Here is a 16,190-nt window from a genome sequence, read left to right on the forward strand (position 1 = left end):
TAGTGTGGTCATCTGTGTCAAAGACTGCAGGCAGGTCAAAAAGGCTGAGGAGGGACAGTTTAACTTTGTCACAGTCATATGTCATGTCATTTGTGACAAGAGTAAGGAAAGCTTGGTGCAGTTGTACATGGCTTCGGTGAGACTACACCTGGAGTAGTTTTTGTTCCTGTGTCTAAGGAAGGATATACTTACCTTAAAAGGGATGCAACATAGGTTCACCGAATTGATTCCTAGAATGAGAGGGTTATTCAATGGGGAGAGATTGAGTTCAATTGGCTATATGCTCTGGAGGTGGGAAGAATGAGAGATGATCTCATTGAAACATTTAAGTTTCTGAGGGGGTTTGACAGGGTTAATGCTGACAGATTGCTTTTCTTTACTGAAGAGTTTAGACCTTGTCTAAGGATAAGGAACCAGGTAATTCCGACTGAAATGAGGGAAATTTCTTCCATCAGAGTTGTGAATTCTTTGAAATACTCTCACCCAGAGGGCTGTTGATGTTCAGTTCTTGTGTATATTCGAGACTGAGATCGAAAGATTTTCAGTTTCTACAGGATTCAGGGATGTGCGATCAGGCAAGAAAGTGGGATGAGTTTGAGGATCAGCCATTATCTTATTAAATGGCAATGCAGGTTAGAGGGAGATAACAGATTTGAAAGATAGCCCCAGAACTGAGAGCTTATGTCCATCAGGAAAGATTGAAGAAGCTTTGCTTTTTTTCTCTAGAAACCACTGAGGCGACCTGATAGTAGGTCTTTAATATTACAGAGGCATTTGATAGTGTGGATGTAGAGAAGATGTTTCTACTTACAGGTGAGTCCAGAACTAGGGGGCATATCTTTTTCTGAACTGTTGCACTCCATGTGGTGTAGGTACACCTGTTACAGTGAATGTTATTTAAATATAAAGACAGTTGCTAATAAATCTGATAGGAAATTCAGTAGAAACCCTTTTGCTCAGAGTGGTTAGAAGTTAGAGTTTGCTACCACAGAGAGGCGAATAGCATGGATGTATTTAAGGGGAAGCTGAACAAGTGCACGAGTGAGAAAAGGATAAGAGGATAAATTTATGGAGTTAAAACAGATGACGAAGGATGTGAGGAAGCTCCTGTGGAGCATAAACATGGGCATGGGCCAGTGGGTGCGAAAGGCCGATTTGTGTGCTATAATTCTACCTAATGGTTTTCCCACCTTCAGTCCAGCTCCCCCTCACGCGCTAAAGCCATCTTCACCCGTTCAACGGTCCTGCTCGCGCTTCTGCTGTTCAAACTTCCCACCAGTGTGCGGCCGTAAGCAAGCGCATGCGCACTGCGGGAAGTACCGTGAAACTGGAGTGCGCATGCGGCTACTTACGCAGGAAGAGAGAGTTCGTGCAATTCGGATTGATAAACTTTCACAGTTCTAACAGGGTCCAGTTCTAAGCACTTTCTTTTTTTTTTGGTTTATTTTCTTCTTAATCTTACTTTTTTGAAAAGTTCGCTAACTTGCTTCAATTAAGTTACCAGTCTAATTTTTGGTGTCCCGTAACAGGTAAGGACTTTGCCTGCTCCCGAGCAGTAGCTTTCCATGGTCCCGGCCGAGCAATGAGTTGTAGCTGCAAAACAAAACAAAAACAGAATTACCTGGAAAAACTCAGCAGGTCTGACAGCATCGGCGGAGAAGAAAAGAATTGACGTTTCGAGTCCTCATGACCCTTCCAGGTAATTCTGTTTTTGTTTTGGATTTCCAGCATCCGCAGTAGTTTTTTGTTTTTAATCTTATGAGTTGTAACTGCAGTCTGGTTAGTTGAAGCAAAAATCACAGATACCAGAAGTAAATAATTTGCATCTAGATCAGCTTCTTTCACGACCTAAAGAGCCCCAGAATTACAGCCACTGCATTCATTTTTGATGTGTAGTCACTGCTGTAATTAGGAAGTCACCAGTTTGTGCAGGGCCTCAAACAACATATAAAGTGTATTTTAGGTTCAGCAATTTCCGATCATAACCACCGCTCCAAGTTTTTTTTTTGAACAGTAGGAGTTGGAAATGTTTCTGCCATTTACATTCCTCCAGGTCAAGGGTTCTCGATCTTTATGCTTCCAAGATCCTCCCTCCCGTTTTCCAAATTTTGGGGGCCTCTGTGATATGCAATTCGGCACTTTTTTGCCTTCTTTCTGGTGCTGAGCAACCATCCTGTTAAGTCGTGGAGGGAGCTTTGACTAACACACGCCTCTGTTGTGGCCAATGGGCTTGGTACTTCATTTTCATTGCCATCATTGCTGAAAATTCAGTACAAACACCTTTGAAGGAGTTCAGAGAAGGTTCAGTGGGTAGGTGAAAAGGCATATTAGAGAAGCGAAGAGGGATTATTAGAAAAGACTGGCAGCCAGGGAAATCCTAAAGTCTTCTATAGACATATAAATAGTAAAAGGAGTAAAGCCGATTGGATACCTAAAAGGGAATTTACACATGGGCGAAGGGGCCATGGCTGAGGTATTAAGTGAATACTTTGCATCCGTCTTTACCAAGAGGGTAGATGGGTAGACTAGGCCATGGTGACAGACGAGGAAAAACTGTCACTAGAAGGCTTCAAAATTGATAAGGAGGAAGTGTTGAATAGAATGTCAGTACTTAAAGTTGACAAGACACCAGGACTGGATGAATTGCATCCAAGGATATTGAAGGAAGTGAGTAGAAATTGCAGGGGCACTGGCCATTATCTTGTAGTCTTCCCTAGACTCAGGGGTGGTGCCAGAGGACTGGAGAATTGCAAGCATTACGCCCTTGTTCAAAAAAGGTTGTAAGGATTAGCCCAGCAATTACAGACCAGTCAGTTTAACTTCAGTGGTGGGTAAGATTCTAGAAACAATTATTTGGGATAGAATTATAAGTCACGTGGAAAAAATATGGGTTGATAAAGAAGAGCCAGCATGGATTTCTAAAGGGGAAATCATGTTTAATTATACTGGAGTTATTCTGAAGAAGTAACAGAAAAGGTCGATGAGGGTAACGCTGTTGATATGGTGTACAAGAACTTTCAAAAGGCATTTGACACAGTGCCACAGAACAGACTTGTGCGATAAGTTATTGCTCATGGAATAAAAGGGACAGTAGCAACGTGGACACAAAATTAGCTGAAAAATAGGAAGCAGAGAGTAATGGTCAATGGATATTTTTCAGGTTAGAGGAAAGTTTGTAGTGGAGTTCCCCAGGGGTCGGTATTAGGACCTTTGTTTTTCCTGATAGACATTAATGATCTAGGTGTGCAGGGGACAATTTCAAAGTTTACGGATGATAAACTTGGGAGTGTTGTAAACTGCGAGGAGGACGGTGTGGAGCTTCAAGAGGACATAGACAAGGTGGTGGAGTGAGCAGATAGGTGGCAGATGAAGTTCAATGCGGAGAAGTGTGAGGTGATGCATTTTGGTAGGAAGAACATGGACAGACAATATAAAATAAGGGGTGAAATTTTGAAGAGGATGCAGGAGCAGAAAGACCTGGGTCTATATGTGCATAGATTATTGAAGGTGGCAGGACAGGTGGGAGAGAGCAGGAAATAATGTATATAGTATCCTGTGCTTTATTAATAGGGGTATAGAGTACAAGAGTAGGGAAGATATGCTGAATTTATATAAGACACTTGTTAGACCTCAGCTGGAATATTATGTACAGTTCTGGGTGCCACATTATAGGAAGGATGTGAACACATTGGAGAGAGTTCAGAAGAGGTTTACAGGAATGGTTCCAAGGATGAGAAACTTCAGCTATGAGGATAGATTGGAGAGGTTGGGACTGTTCTCCTTGAAGAGAAGGAGGCTAAGAGGAGATTTGATAGAGATGTTCAAAATCATGAGGGGCTGGACAGAGTAGATAGGGAGAAGCTGTTCCCACTCATAAAAGGATCAAGAACAAGAGGGCACAGATTTAAAGTGATTTGCAAAAGAAGAATGCATTGCCTGGAAGTGTGGTGGAAGTAGGTTCAATTGAGGCATTCAAGAGGGCATTAGATGATTAATTGAATAGAAACAATGTGCAGGAGTACGGGAAAAAGGCAGGGCAATGGCACTAGGTCAAATTGCTCATTTGAAGAACTGGTGCAGACATAATGGGCTGAATGGCCTCCTTCTGTGCGGTTAAAATTCTGTGATTCTGCGACATTCAGTGGCATTACTATTGTGGAATCCCTACTTTCAACATCCTAGGGGTTACCATTGATCAGAAACTGAACTGGACTAGCCATAGAAATACTGTGGCTACAAGAGCAGGTCAGAGGCTAGGAATACTGTGGCAAGTAACTCACCTCCTGCCTCCACAAAGCCTGTCCACCATCTACAAGGCATAAGTCAGGCATGTGATGGAATAATCTCCACTTGCCTGGATGAGTGTAGCTCCAACAAAACTCAAGAAGCTTGACACCATCCAGGACAAAGCAGCTTGATTGTCACCCCATCCACAAACATTCACTCCCTCCACCACCAACGCACGGCAGCAGCAGTGTGTACTATCTACAAGATGCACTGCAGTAACTCACCAAGGCTCCTTAGACAGCACCTTCCAAACCCATGTCCACTGCTATCTAGAAGGGCAAGGGCAGCAGACACATGGGAACACTACCACTTGGAAGTTCCCTTCGAAGCCAGTCACCATCTTGATTTGGAAATATATCGCCGTTTCTTCACTGTCACTGGGTCAAAATCCTAGAACTCCCTAACAGCAGTGTGGGTGTACCTGCATCACATGGACTGCAGCAATTCAAGGCGGCAGCTCACCACCACCTTTTCAAGGGCAATTAGGGATGGGCAATAAATGCTGGCTTAGCCAGTGACGTCCACATCCCATGAATTAATTTTTAAAAATCACATCAGGAACCCTTGGTTTCCACTAGAATAGAATCATAGAATACTGCCCTTGGTTTCCACTAGAATATTACGGTACAGAAGGAGGCCATTTGGTTCATCTTCAGATCTTTTGAAGAACAATTCAATTAGTCCCACTCCCCAGTTCTTTCTACACATTCCTGTAATTTTTTTCTCCAATTTATCCAATTCCATTTTGAAAAGTACAATTAAATTTGTTTCCATCACTCTCAGGCATTTTGAAGCTACCTATTATCTAACATCATCTGGAACACGTTGAGCTGCAGATTCCCGCACCTGTGCTTACAGCAACACTATTCAAATAACCTTGCAGCTCCAGGGCAGCACCAACATTCCTGACTTCCCTTCAGCAAAACAGCAGGTTTGGATCAATTACGCACCATTTTCCTTCCCTTCCCCTCTTTCTATATTGAAGTAAATGATCAGTTTTTGTTCAGAGACTGTTTCTTTGAGTTGTTCTTCCCAATTCTCTGCATATTTCTGCTCATTTATAGCAACTCCAATCACAAACCTGTTTTTATACTCAGAATTAACAGGTCCATTTTCCCCTGCCCATAGCCCACAGCTGCTTTTTTGGATTCAGCTTCTACCAAGTTTTTCTCTCAAGAGGGATTGATTCTGCAGGCTCTTCTTCCCTACTCCACTTTCCTTGCCGCACACTTGCTTAAACCTTGTTGCATCTGTATATAATTGACACAGGTTTGAAAGTGGAGATGCATTTAAGGACTAAAGTTACTGAAGTTATCATTCAGGGTTTACAGGTTGCTTAGAAACAAGGTGAGATATTGTGCAACAGCAGATGCATTTCAAAAGTACTTCATTGGCTGTAAAGTGTTTTTAAGTTGTGTGGTTATGAAAGGGATTGTATTACGCAAACTTGCACTTTTCTTTTTTGAAACTGCATTGGGCTTTGTTAGAACAAAGCCAGTATCAGAGGTGAGATAACTCAGGGTTGCGATTGTGGTCAGGAGATATTTATTTAGCAAAGCAGTCAAATAATCTGCATTTGTGGAAGAGAGCAGCATATACAGTCTAATAGAATTGAGGAAGAATATGTAAATTACTGCAACAAATGGAAGAAGTGTTTGGAATTTTGGAGAGTGGCGTGGAAAGAGAGATTGATGTATTTTCTGGTTTTGCATGGGAGGATGTCAGAATTGGCCGTAAATACAAATGGTCGAAAAGTGACCAAGGTATGAGGAATGATCCCTCTGGAAATTGGAGAGGGGACGATGTGTTTGGGATCATGTTGCACATAGTGAAAATGGCAAATGCTGATGTAGTGAAAGGAAGCTGTTGGGATGGAAGGTGAGGATCGGGGGACTATGTGACGATTGTAAGTGGAGGAAGAAGGAATCAGGAGAGATGCACTAGAAATGGGACGGGCCCAATCCAGGATTGCAACTTCATTGATCACAATAGAGGAAAAGCCTCAGCCAAGGGGAAAGGAAGCTGATTCAAAGCTAATCCAATAGATGATCCAGAGGCCTTGAGATTTTGCAGGCATGTGGCTGCGAATGCAGCAGTTTGGGGAAAGATATGGCAATGGAACTGGGATCTGACAGAATTGAAGGAGTTCATCATAAATAACAATTATAAATAATTCAGTGATTTTGAATACTTTGCCATTGGTTTCCATCGTTCATAATCAAATTCACCCTGGATGCACTTTGAGCATTGGCGTTTGTGCTAACAATATATATATGTATAAATACGTGTGTATATATATGTATATGTATGTATATATATATATGTGTGTGTGTGTGTGTGTGTACATATATATGTGTGTACGTATATGTATATGTGTGTACGTGTATGTACACGTGTGTACGTGTATGTACACGTGTGTACGTGTATGTACACGGGTGTACGTGTATGTACACGGGTGTACGTGTATGTACACGGGTGTACGTGTATGTACACGGGTGTACGTATATGTGTATATATGGGTGTACGTATATGTGTATATATATAGGTGTGTGTACGTATATGTATATATGTGTGTGTACATATATGTATATATGTGTGTGTACATATATGTATATATACGTGTGTACATATATGTATATATAGGGGTGCGTACATATATGTATATATAGGGGTGTGTACGTATATGTATATATAGGGGTGCGTACGTATATGTATACATAGGTGTGCGTACGTATATGTATACATAGGGGCGCGTACGTATATGTATACATAGGGGCGCGTACGTATATGTATACATAGGGGCGCGTACGTATATGTATACATAGGGGCGCGTACGTATATGTATACATAGGGGCGCGTACGTATATGTATACATAGGGGCGCGTACGTATATGTATACATAGGTGCGCGTACGTATATGTATACATAGGTGCGTGTACACATATGTCTACAGGTGCGCGTACACATATGTCTACAGGTGCGCGTACACATATGTCTACAGGTGCGCGTACACATATGTCTACAGGTGCGCGTACACATATGTCTACAGGTGCGCGTACACATATGTCTACAGGTGCGCGTACACATATGTCTACAGGTGCGCGTACACATATGTGCGCGCGTGCGCGTACACATATGTGCGCGCGTGCGCACACAGGTGCGCGCGTGCGCGTGCGTACACATAGGTGCGTGCTTGCGCGTGCGTACACATATGTGCGCGCGTGTACACATATGTGCGCGCGTGCGTACACATATGTGCGCGCGCGTGTACACACACGTGCGCGCGTACACGCAAGTGCGCGCGTACACACGTGCGCGCGTACACACATGCGCGCGTACACATATGCGCACGTACACATGTGCGGGCGTGTGCGCGTACACATGTGTGCGGGGTGTGAGTGCGTACACGTGTGTGAGTGCGTACACGTGTGTGAGTGCGTACACGTGTGCGCGTGCGTACACGTGTGCGCGTGCGTACACATATGTGCATGTGCGTGCGTACACATGTGCATGTGCGTGCGTACACATATGTGCATGTGCGTGCGTACACATATGTGCATGTGCGTGCGTACACATATGTGCATGTGCGTGCGTACACATATGTGCATGTGCATGCGTACACATATGTGCATGCGTGTGTACACATATGTGCGTGCGTGTGTGTACACATATGTGCGTGTGTGTGTGTACACATATGTGCGTGTGTGTGTGTACACATATGTGCGTGTGTGTGTGTACACATATGTGCGTGTGTGTGTACACATATGTGCGTGTGTGTGTACACATATGTGCGTGTGTGTGTGTACACATTGTGTGTGTGTACACATATGTGCGTGTGTGTGTGTACACATGTGCGTGTACACATATGTGCGTGTGTGTGTGTACACATATGTGCGTGTGTGTGTGTACACATAAGTGCGTGTGTGTGTGTACAGGTACGTGCGTAGGGGTGTACAGGTACGTGCGTGTGGGTGCGCGTACAGGTACGTGCCTGTGGGTGCGCGTACAGGTACGTGCCTGTGGGTGCGCGTACAGGTACGTGCCTGTGGGTGCGCGTACAGCTACGTGCCTGTGGGTGCGCGTACAGGTACGTGCCTGTGGGTGCGCGTACAGGTACGTGCCTGTGGGTGCGCGTACAGGTACGTGCCTGTGGGTGCGCGTACAGGTACGTGCCTGTGGGTGCGCGTACAGGTACGTGCCTGTGGGTGCGCGTACAGGTACGTGCCTGTGGGTGCGCGTACAGGTACGTGCCTGTGGGTGCGCGTACAGGTACGTGCCTGTGGGTGCGCGTACAGGTACGTGCCTGTGGGTGCGCGTACAGGTACGTGCCTGTGGGTGCGCGTACAGGTACGTGCCTGTGGGTGCGCGTACAGGTACGTGCCTGTGGGTGCGTGTACACGTGTGTGTGTACATGTGTGTGTACATGTGTGTGTACACTTGTGCGTGTACACGTGTGCGTGTACACGTGTGTGTGTTTGTGTACACGTGTGTGTGTTTGTGTACACGTGTGTGTGTTTGTGTACACGTGTGTGTGTGTACACGTGCGTGTGTGTGTGTACACGTGCGTGTGTGTGTGTACACGTGCGTGTGTGTGTGTACACGTGCGTGTGTGTGCGTACACGTGCGTGTGTGTGTGTGTACACGTGCGTGTGCGTGTGTGTGTGTGTACACGTGCGTGTGTGTGTACACGTGCGTGTGTGTGTGTACACGTGTGTGTGTGTGTACACGTGTGTGTGTGTGTACACGTGTGTGTGCGTACACGTGTGTGTGTGTACACGTGTGTGTGTACACGTGTGTGTGTGTACACGTGTGTGTGTGTACACGTGTGTGTGTGTACACGTGTGTGTGTGTACACGTGTGTGTGTGTACACGTGTGTGTGTGTGTACACGTGTGTGTGTGTGTACACGTGTGTGTGTGTGTGTGTACACGTGTGTGTGTGTGTACACGTGTGTGTGTGTGTGTACACGTGTGTGTGTGTGTGTACACGTGTGTGTGTGTGTACACGTGTGTGTGTGTGTACACGTGTGTGTGTGTGTGTGTACACGTGTGTGTGTGTGTGTACACGTGTGTGTGTGTGTGTACACGTGTGTGTGTGTGTGTGTGTACACGTGTGTGTGTGTACACGTGTGTGTGTGTGTACACGTGTGTGTACACGTGTGTGTGTGTGTGTACACGTGTGTGTGTGTGTGTACACGTGTGCGTGTGTACACGTGTGCGTGTGTACACGTGTGCGTGTGTACACGTGTGCGTGTGTACACGTGTGCGTGTGTACACGTGTGCGTGTGTACACGTGTGCGTGTGTACACGTGTGCGTGTCTGTACACGTGTGCGTGTGTGTACACGTGTGCGTGTGTGTACACGTGTGCGTGTGTGTGTACACGTGTGCGTGTGTGTGTACACGTGTGCGTGTGTGTGTACACGTGTACGTGTGTGTGTACACGTGTGTACGTGTGTGTGTACGTGTGTGTGTACACGTGTGTACGTGTGTGTGTACGTGTGTGTGTACACGTGTGTACGTGTGTGTGTGTACACGTGTGTACGTGTGTGTGTGTACACGTGTGTACGTGTGTGTGTGTACACGTGTGTACGTGTGTGTGTGTACACGTGTGTACGTGTGTGTGTGTACACGTGTGTACGTGTGTGTGTGTACACGTGTGTACGTGTGTGTGTGTACACGTGTACGTGTGTGTACACGTGTACGTGTGTGTACACGTGTGTGCACACGTATGGGCATACATATGTGTGTATATATGTGTACATTAATGTAAATATATGTGTATATATGTGTATATGCATACATGTATATGTATGTATATGTATACATATATATGTATGCACGTATATATGTATATATGTGTGTTTGTGTGTGTATATTTATGTATGTATATGTATATACATGCATGTTTATATAATGTATACCTTCGTATGTATATATACATATACATATGTAAACGTATGTATGTATGGAAACGTAAGTATGTATATATGGATACATATGTATGTATGTGTATATTGATACATATGTATATATATATGTAAACACATGTATATATACACACATATATATATACATACGTGTGTGAGTGTACGTGTGTGTGTACACGTGTGTGTGTACACGTGTGTGTGTGTACACGTGTGTGTGTACACGTGTGTGTGTACACGTGTGTGTGTGTACACGTGTGTGTGTACACGTGTGTGTGTGTACACGTGTGTGTGTACACGTGTGTGTGTACACGTGTGTGTGTACACGTGTGTGTGTGTACACGTGTGTGTGTGTACACTGTGTGTGTGTACACGTGTGTGTGTGTGTACACGTGTGTGTGTGTGTACACGTGTGTGTGTACACGTGTGTGTGTGTACACGTGTGTGTGTGTACACGTGTGTGTGTACACGTGTGTGTGTGTGTACACGTGTGTGTGTGTACACGTGTGTGTGTGTGTACACGTGTGTGTGTGTGTACACGTGTGTGTGTGTACGCGCGTGTGTGTACGCGCGTGTGTGTACGCGCGTGTGTGTACGCGCGTGTGTGTACGCGCGTGTGTGTGTACGCGCGTGTGTGTACGCGCGTGTGTGTACGCGCGTGTGTGTACGCGCGTGTGTGTGTACGCACGTGTGTGTGTACGCGCGTGTGTGTGTACGCGCGTGTGTGTGTACGCGCGTGTGTGTGTACGCGCGTGTGTGTGTACGCGCGTGTGTGTGTACGCGCGTGTGTGTGTACGCGCGTGTGTGTGTACGCGCGTGTGTGTGTACGCGCGTGTGTGTGTGTACGCGCGTGTGTGTGTGTGTACACGCGTGTGTGTGTGTACACGTGCGTGTGTGTGTGTACACGTGCGTGTGTGTGTGTGTACACGTGCGTGTGTGTGTACACGTGCGTGTGTGTGTGTACACGTGCGTGTGTGTGTGTGTACACGTGCGTGTGTGTGTGTGTACACGTGCGTGTGTGTGTGTACACGTGCGTGTGTGTGTGTGTACACGTGCGTGTGTGTGTGTGTACACGTGCGTGTGTGTGTGTGTACACGTGCGTGTGTGTACACGTGCGTGTGTGTGTGTACACGTGCGTGTGTGTGTACACGTGCGTGTGTGTGTACACGTGCGTGTGTGTGTGTGTACACGTGCGTGTGTGTGTACACGTGTGTGTGTGTACACGTGTGTGTGTGTACACGTGTGTGTGTGTGTACACGTGTGTGTGTGTGTGTACACGTGTGTGTGTGTGTGTGCACGTGTGTGTGTGTGTGCACGTGTGTGTGTGTGTGCACGTGTGTGTGTGTACACGTGTGTGTGTGTGTACACGTGTGTGTGTGTGTGTGTACACGTGTGTGTGTGTGTACACGTGTGTGTGTGTGTGTACACGTGTGTGTGTGTGTGTACACGTGTGTGTGTGTGTGTGTACACGTGTGTGTGTGTGTGTACACGTGTGTGTGTACGCGTGTGTGTGTACGCGCGTGTGCGTGTACGCGCGTGTGCGTGCGCGCGCGTGTGCGTGCGCGCGAGTGTGCGTGCGCGCGAGTGTGCGTGCGCGCGAGTGTGCTTGCGCGCGTGTGTGTGTATATATGTGTATATATATATGTGTGTATATATGTATACATATGTATATTTATGCGTGTATACATATATATGTATACATATATATATACGGTGTATATGTGTGTGTATGTATGTGTGTATATATATGTATGTGCATGTATGTATACATATGTTTTATACGTATGTATATGTATGTGTATATACGTATGTATATGTATGTGTATATACGTATGTATATGTATGTGTATATACGTATGTATATGTACGTGTATATACGTATGTATATGTATGTGTATATACGTATGTATATGTATGTGTACATACGTATGTATATGTATGTGTATATACGTATGTATATGTATGTATATATACGTATGTATATGTATGTATATATACATATGTATATGTATGTATATATACATATGTATATGTATGTATATATACATATGTATATGTATGTATATATACATATGTATATGTATGTATATATGTACACATATGCGTGTAGACGTGTGTACACATATGCGTGTAGACGTGTGTACACATATGCGTGTAGACGTGTGTACACATATGCGTGTAGACGTGTGTACACATATGCGTGTAGACGTGTGTACACACATGCGTGTAGACGTGTGTACACACATGCGTGTACACCTGTGGACACACATGCGTGTACACCTGTGGACACATATATGTCCATGTATCTATATGTGTACATATATATGTATGCATGTATATATATATGTATGTTTGTATGTATATATTTATGCATATATTTATGTATATATGTGTTTGTATATACATGCATGTATATATGTATACCTATATATGTATACGCATACGTATATAAACATATGTATGTTTATATGTAAACGTATGTATGTATATATGTAAACGTATGTATATCTATGTAAAAGTATGTATGTATATATATATGTGTATACACATGTATGTATATATGTGTACATATGTATACATATGTATGTATATATGTATAAGCATATATATGTTTATACATGTATATATGTGTGTATCTGTGTATATGTATGTATGTATGTGTGTATATATACGTACATACATGTATGCATACATATGTTTTATACATATGTGTACGTATGTATATGTATGTGTACGTATGTATATGTATGTATACATATGTATATATGTATGTATATATGTATATGTATGTATACATATGGATGTATAATATATGTATACATATGTATGTTTACATATACGCACGTATGTATATGTGTGTAGATATATATGTATAAATATGTATGCATATACATATATGTATATGTATGTGTGTGTATATATGTTTATATGTGTGTGTATATATATGTATGCGTGTGTGTATATGTATGGATATATGTATATGCTTGGATATATATGTGTATATATATGGATATATATGTATATGTGCATGTATATATGTGTATGTATATATGTATATGTATGTATATGCATGTATATGCATATGTGTATGTGTGTATGTATGTATATGTGTATATATGTATGTATGTATATGTGTGTGCATATGTGTGTATATGTGTATGTATGTGTGTATATATGTGTGTGTGTAAATGTGTGTATATGTCTATATATCTGTGTATATACGTGTGTGTGTGTATGTGCATATATATGTGTGTGTATATATATGTATGTATGTGTATATGTGTGCATACATGAGTGTATATACATATGTGTATATGTATGTGTGTATATACATGTGTGTATATATGTGTGTATACATATGTGTATATATGTGAGTGTATATACATATGTGTATATATATGAGTGTATATACATATGTGTATATATGTGAGTGTATATACATGTGTATATATGTGAGTGTATATACATATGTGTATATATGTGAGTGTATATACATATGTGTATATATGTGAGTGTATATACATATGTGTATATATGTGAGTGTATATACATGTGTATATATGTGAGTGTATATACATGTGTATATATGTGAGTGTATATACATATGTGTATATATGTGAGTGTATATACATATGTGTATATATGTGAGTGTATATACATATGTGTATATATGTGAGTGTATATATATGAGTGTATATACATATGTGTATATATGTGAGTGTATATACATATGTGTATATATGTGAGTCTATATACATATGTGTATATATGTGAGTCTATATACATATGTGTATATATGTGAGTCTATATACATATGTGTATATATGAGTCTATATACATATGTGTATATATGTGAGTCTATATACATATGTGTATATATGTGTGTGTATATACATATGTGTATATATGTGAGTGTATATACATATGTGTATATATGTGAGTGTATATACATATGTGTATATACGTGAGTGTATATACATGTGTATGTACATGTGTGTATATATATATATGTATATACATGTGTATATATGCGTGTATATACATATGTGTATATATGCGTGTATATACATATGTGTATATATGCGTGTATATACATATGTGTATATATGCGTGTATATACATATGTGTATATATGCGTGTATATACATATGTGTATATATGCGTGTATATACATATGTGTATATATGCGTGTATATACATATGTGTATATATACATATGTGTATATATGCGTGTATATACATATGTGTATATATGCGTGTATATACATATGTGTATATATGCGTGTATATACATATGTGTATATATGCGTGTATATACATATGTGTATATATGTGTGTATATACATATGTGTGTACATTTTTGTGTATATGTGTGTGTACATTTTTGTGTATATGTATGTGTACATTTTTGTGTATACGTGTGTACATTTTTGTGTATACGTGTGTACATTTTTGCGTATACATGCGTGTACATTTTTGCGTATACATGTGTGTACATTTTTGTGTATACGTGTGTGTACATTTTTGTGTATACGTGTGTGTACATTTTTGTGTATACGTGTGTGTACATTTTTGTGTGTACGTGTGTGTACATTTTTGTGTATACGTGTGTGTACATATATGTGCATACGTGTGTGTACATATATGTGTGTACATATATGTGTATATGTGTGTGTACATATATGTGTATATGTGTGTTTACATATATGTGTATATGTGTGTGTACGTATATGTGTATATGTGTGTGTACGTATATGTGTATATGTGTGTGTACGTATATGTGTATATGTGTGTGTACGTTTGTGTATATGTGTGTGTACATATGTGTGTGTACATATATGTGTATATGTGTGTGTGCATATATGTGTATATGTGTGTGTACATATATGTGTATATGTGTGTGTACATATATGTGTATATGTGTGTGTACATATATGTGTATATATGTGTACATATATGTGTATATGTGTACACATATGCGTATATACCTGTGTATATATATGCGTATATATCTGTGTACATATATGCGTATATATCTGTGTGTACATATATGTATGTATACATGTGTGTACATGTATGTGTACATGTGTGTGTACATGTATGTATGTATACATGTGTGTGTACATGTATGTATACATGTGTGTACATGTATGTATACATGTGTGTACATGTATGTATACATGTGTGTACATGTATGTATACATGTGTGTGTACATTTATGTATGTATACATGTGTACATGTATGTATATATGTGTACATATATGTATATTTGTGTGTACATATATGTGTATACGTGTGTGTACATTTTTGTGTATACGTGTGTGTACATTTTTGTGTATACGTGTGTGTACATATATGTGTATACGTGTGTACGTATGTGTGTATACGTGTGTGTACGTATATGTGTATATGTGTGTGTACGTATATGTGTATATGTGTGTACGTATATGTGTATATGTGTGTGTGCGTATATGTGTATATGTGTGTGTATGTATATGTGTATATGTGTGTGTACGTATATGTGTATATGTGTGTGTACGTATATGTGTATATGTGTGTGTACGTATATGTGTATATGTGTGTGTAAGTATATGTGTATATGTGTGTGTACGTATATGTGTATATGTGTGTGTACGTATATGTATATGTGTGTGTACGTATATGTATATGTGTGTGTACGTATATGTGTATATGTGTGTGTACGTATATGTGTATATGTGTGTGTACGTATATGTGTATATGTGTGTGTACGTATATGTGTATATGTGTGTACACGTATATGTGTATAGGTGTGTGTACGTATATGTGTATAGGTGTGTACATATGTGTGTGTATGTGTGTGTACATATGTGTGTGTAGATATATGTGTATATGTGTGTGTACATATATGTGTATGTGTGTGTACATATATGTGTGTACATATATGTGTATATGTGTGTGTACATATATGTGTATATGTGTGTGTACATATATGTGTAT

General features: G+C 41.3%; 1 protein-coding gene across 3 annotated transcripts in view; it reads left to right on the forward strand.

Annotated features, from left to right (window-relative positions):
* The first annotated feature begins 1,334 nt into the window (after positions 1–1,334).
* LOC144687257 (peroxisomal succinyl-coenzyme A thioesterase-like) overlaps positions 1,335–16,190 on the forward strand; it is a 70,821-nt gene continuing 55,965 nt past the window's right edge. For 2 of the 3 annotated variants that reach the window (XM_078553104.1, XM_078553106.1), the window contains exons 1-2: positions 1,414–1,529; positions 5,071–5,218. The gene's annotated coding sequence lies outside the window, so the exon portion shown is untranslated. Of the gene's footprint in view, positions 1,530–5,070; positions 5,219–16,190 lie in introns of all 3 variants that reach the window. The other variant, XM_078553105.1, reaches the window with a different exon arrangement.

The sequence above is a fragment of the Cetorhinus maximus genome, chromosome 12 (genome assembly GCF_964194155.1).
Source record: "Cetorhinus maximus chromosome 12, sCetMax3.hap1.1, whole genome shotgun sequence".
NCBI classification, from domain to species: domain Eukaryota; kingdom Metazoa; phylum Chordata; class Chondrichthyes; order Lamniformes; family Cetorhinidae; genus Cetorhinus; species Cetorhinus maximus.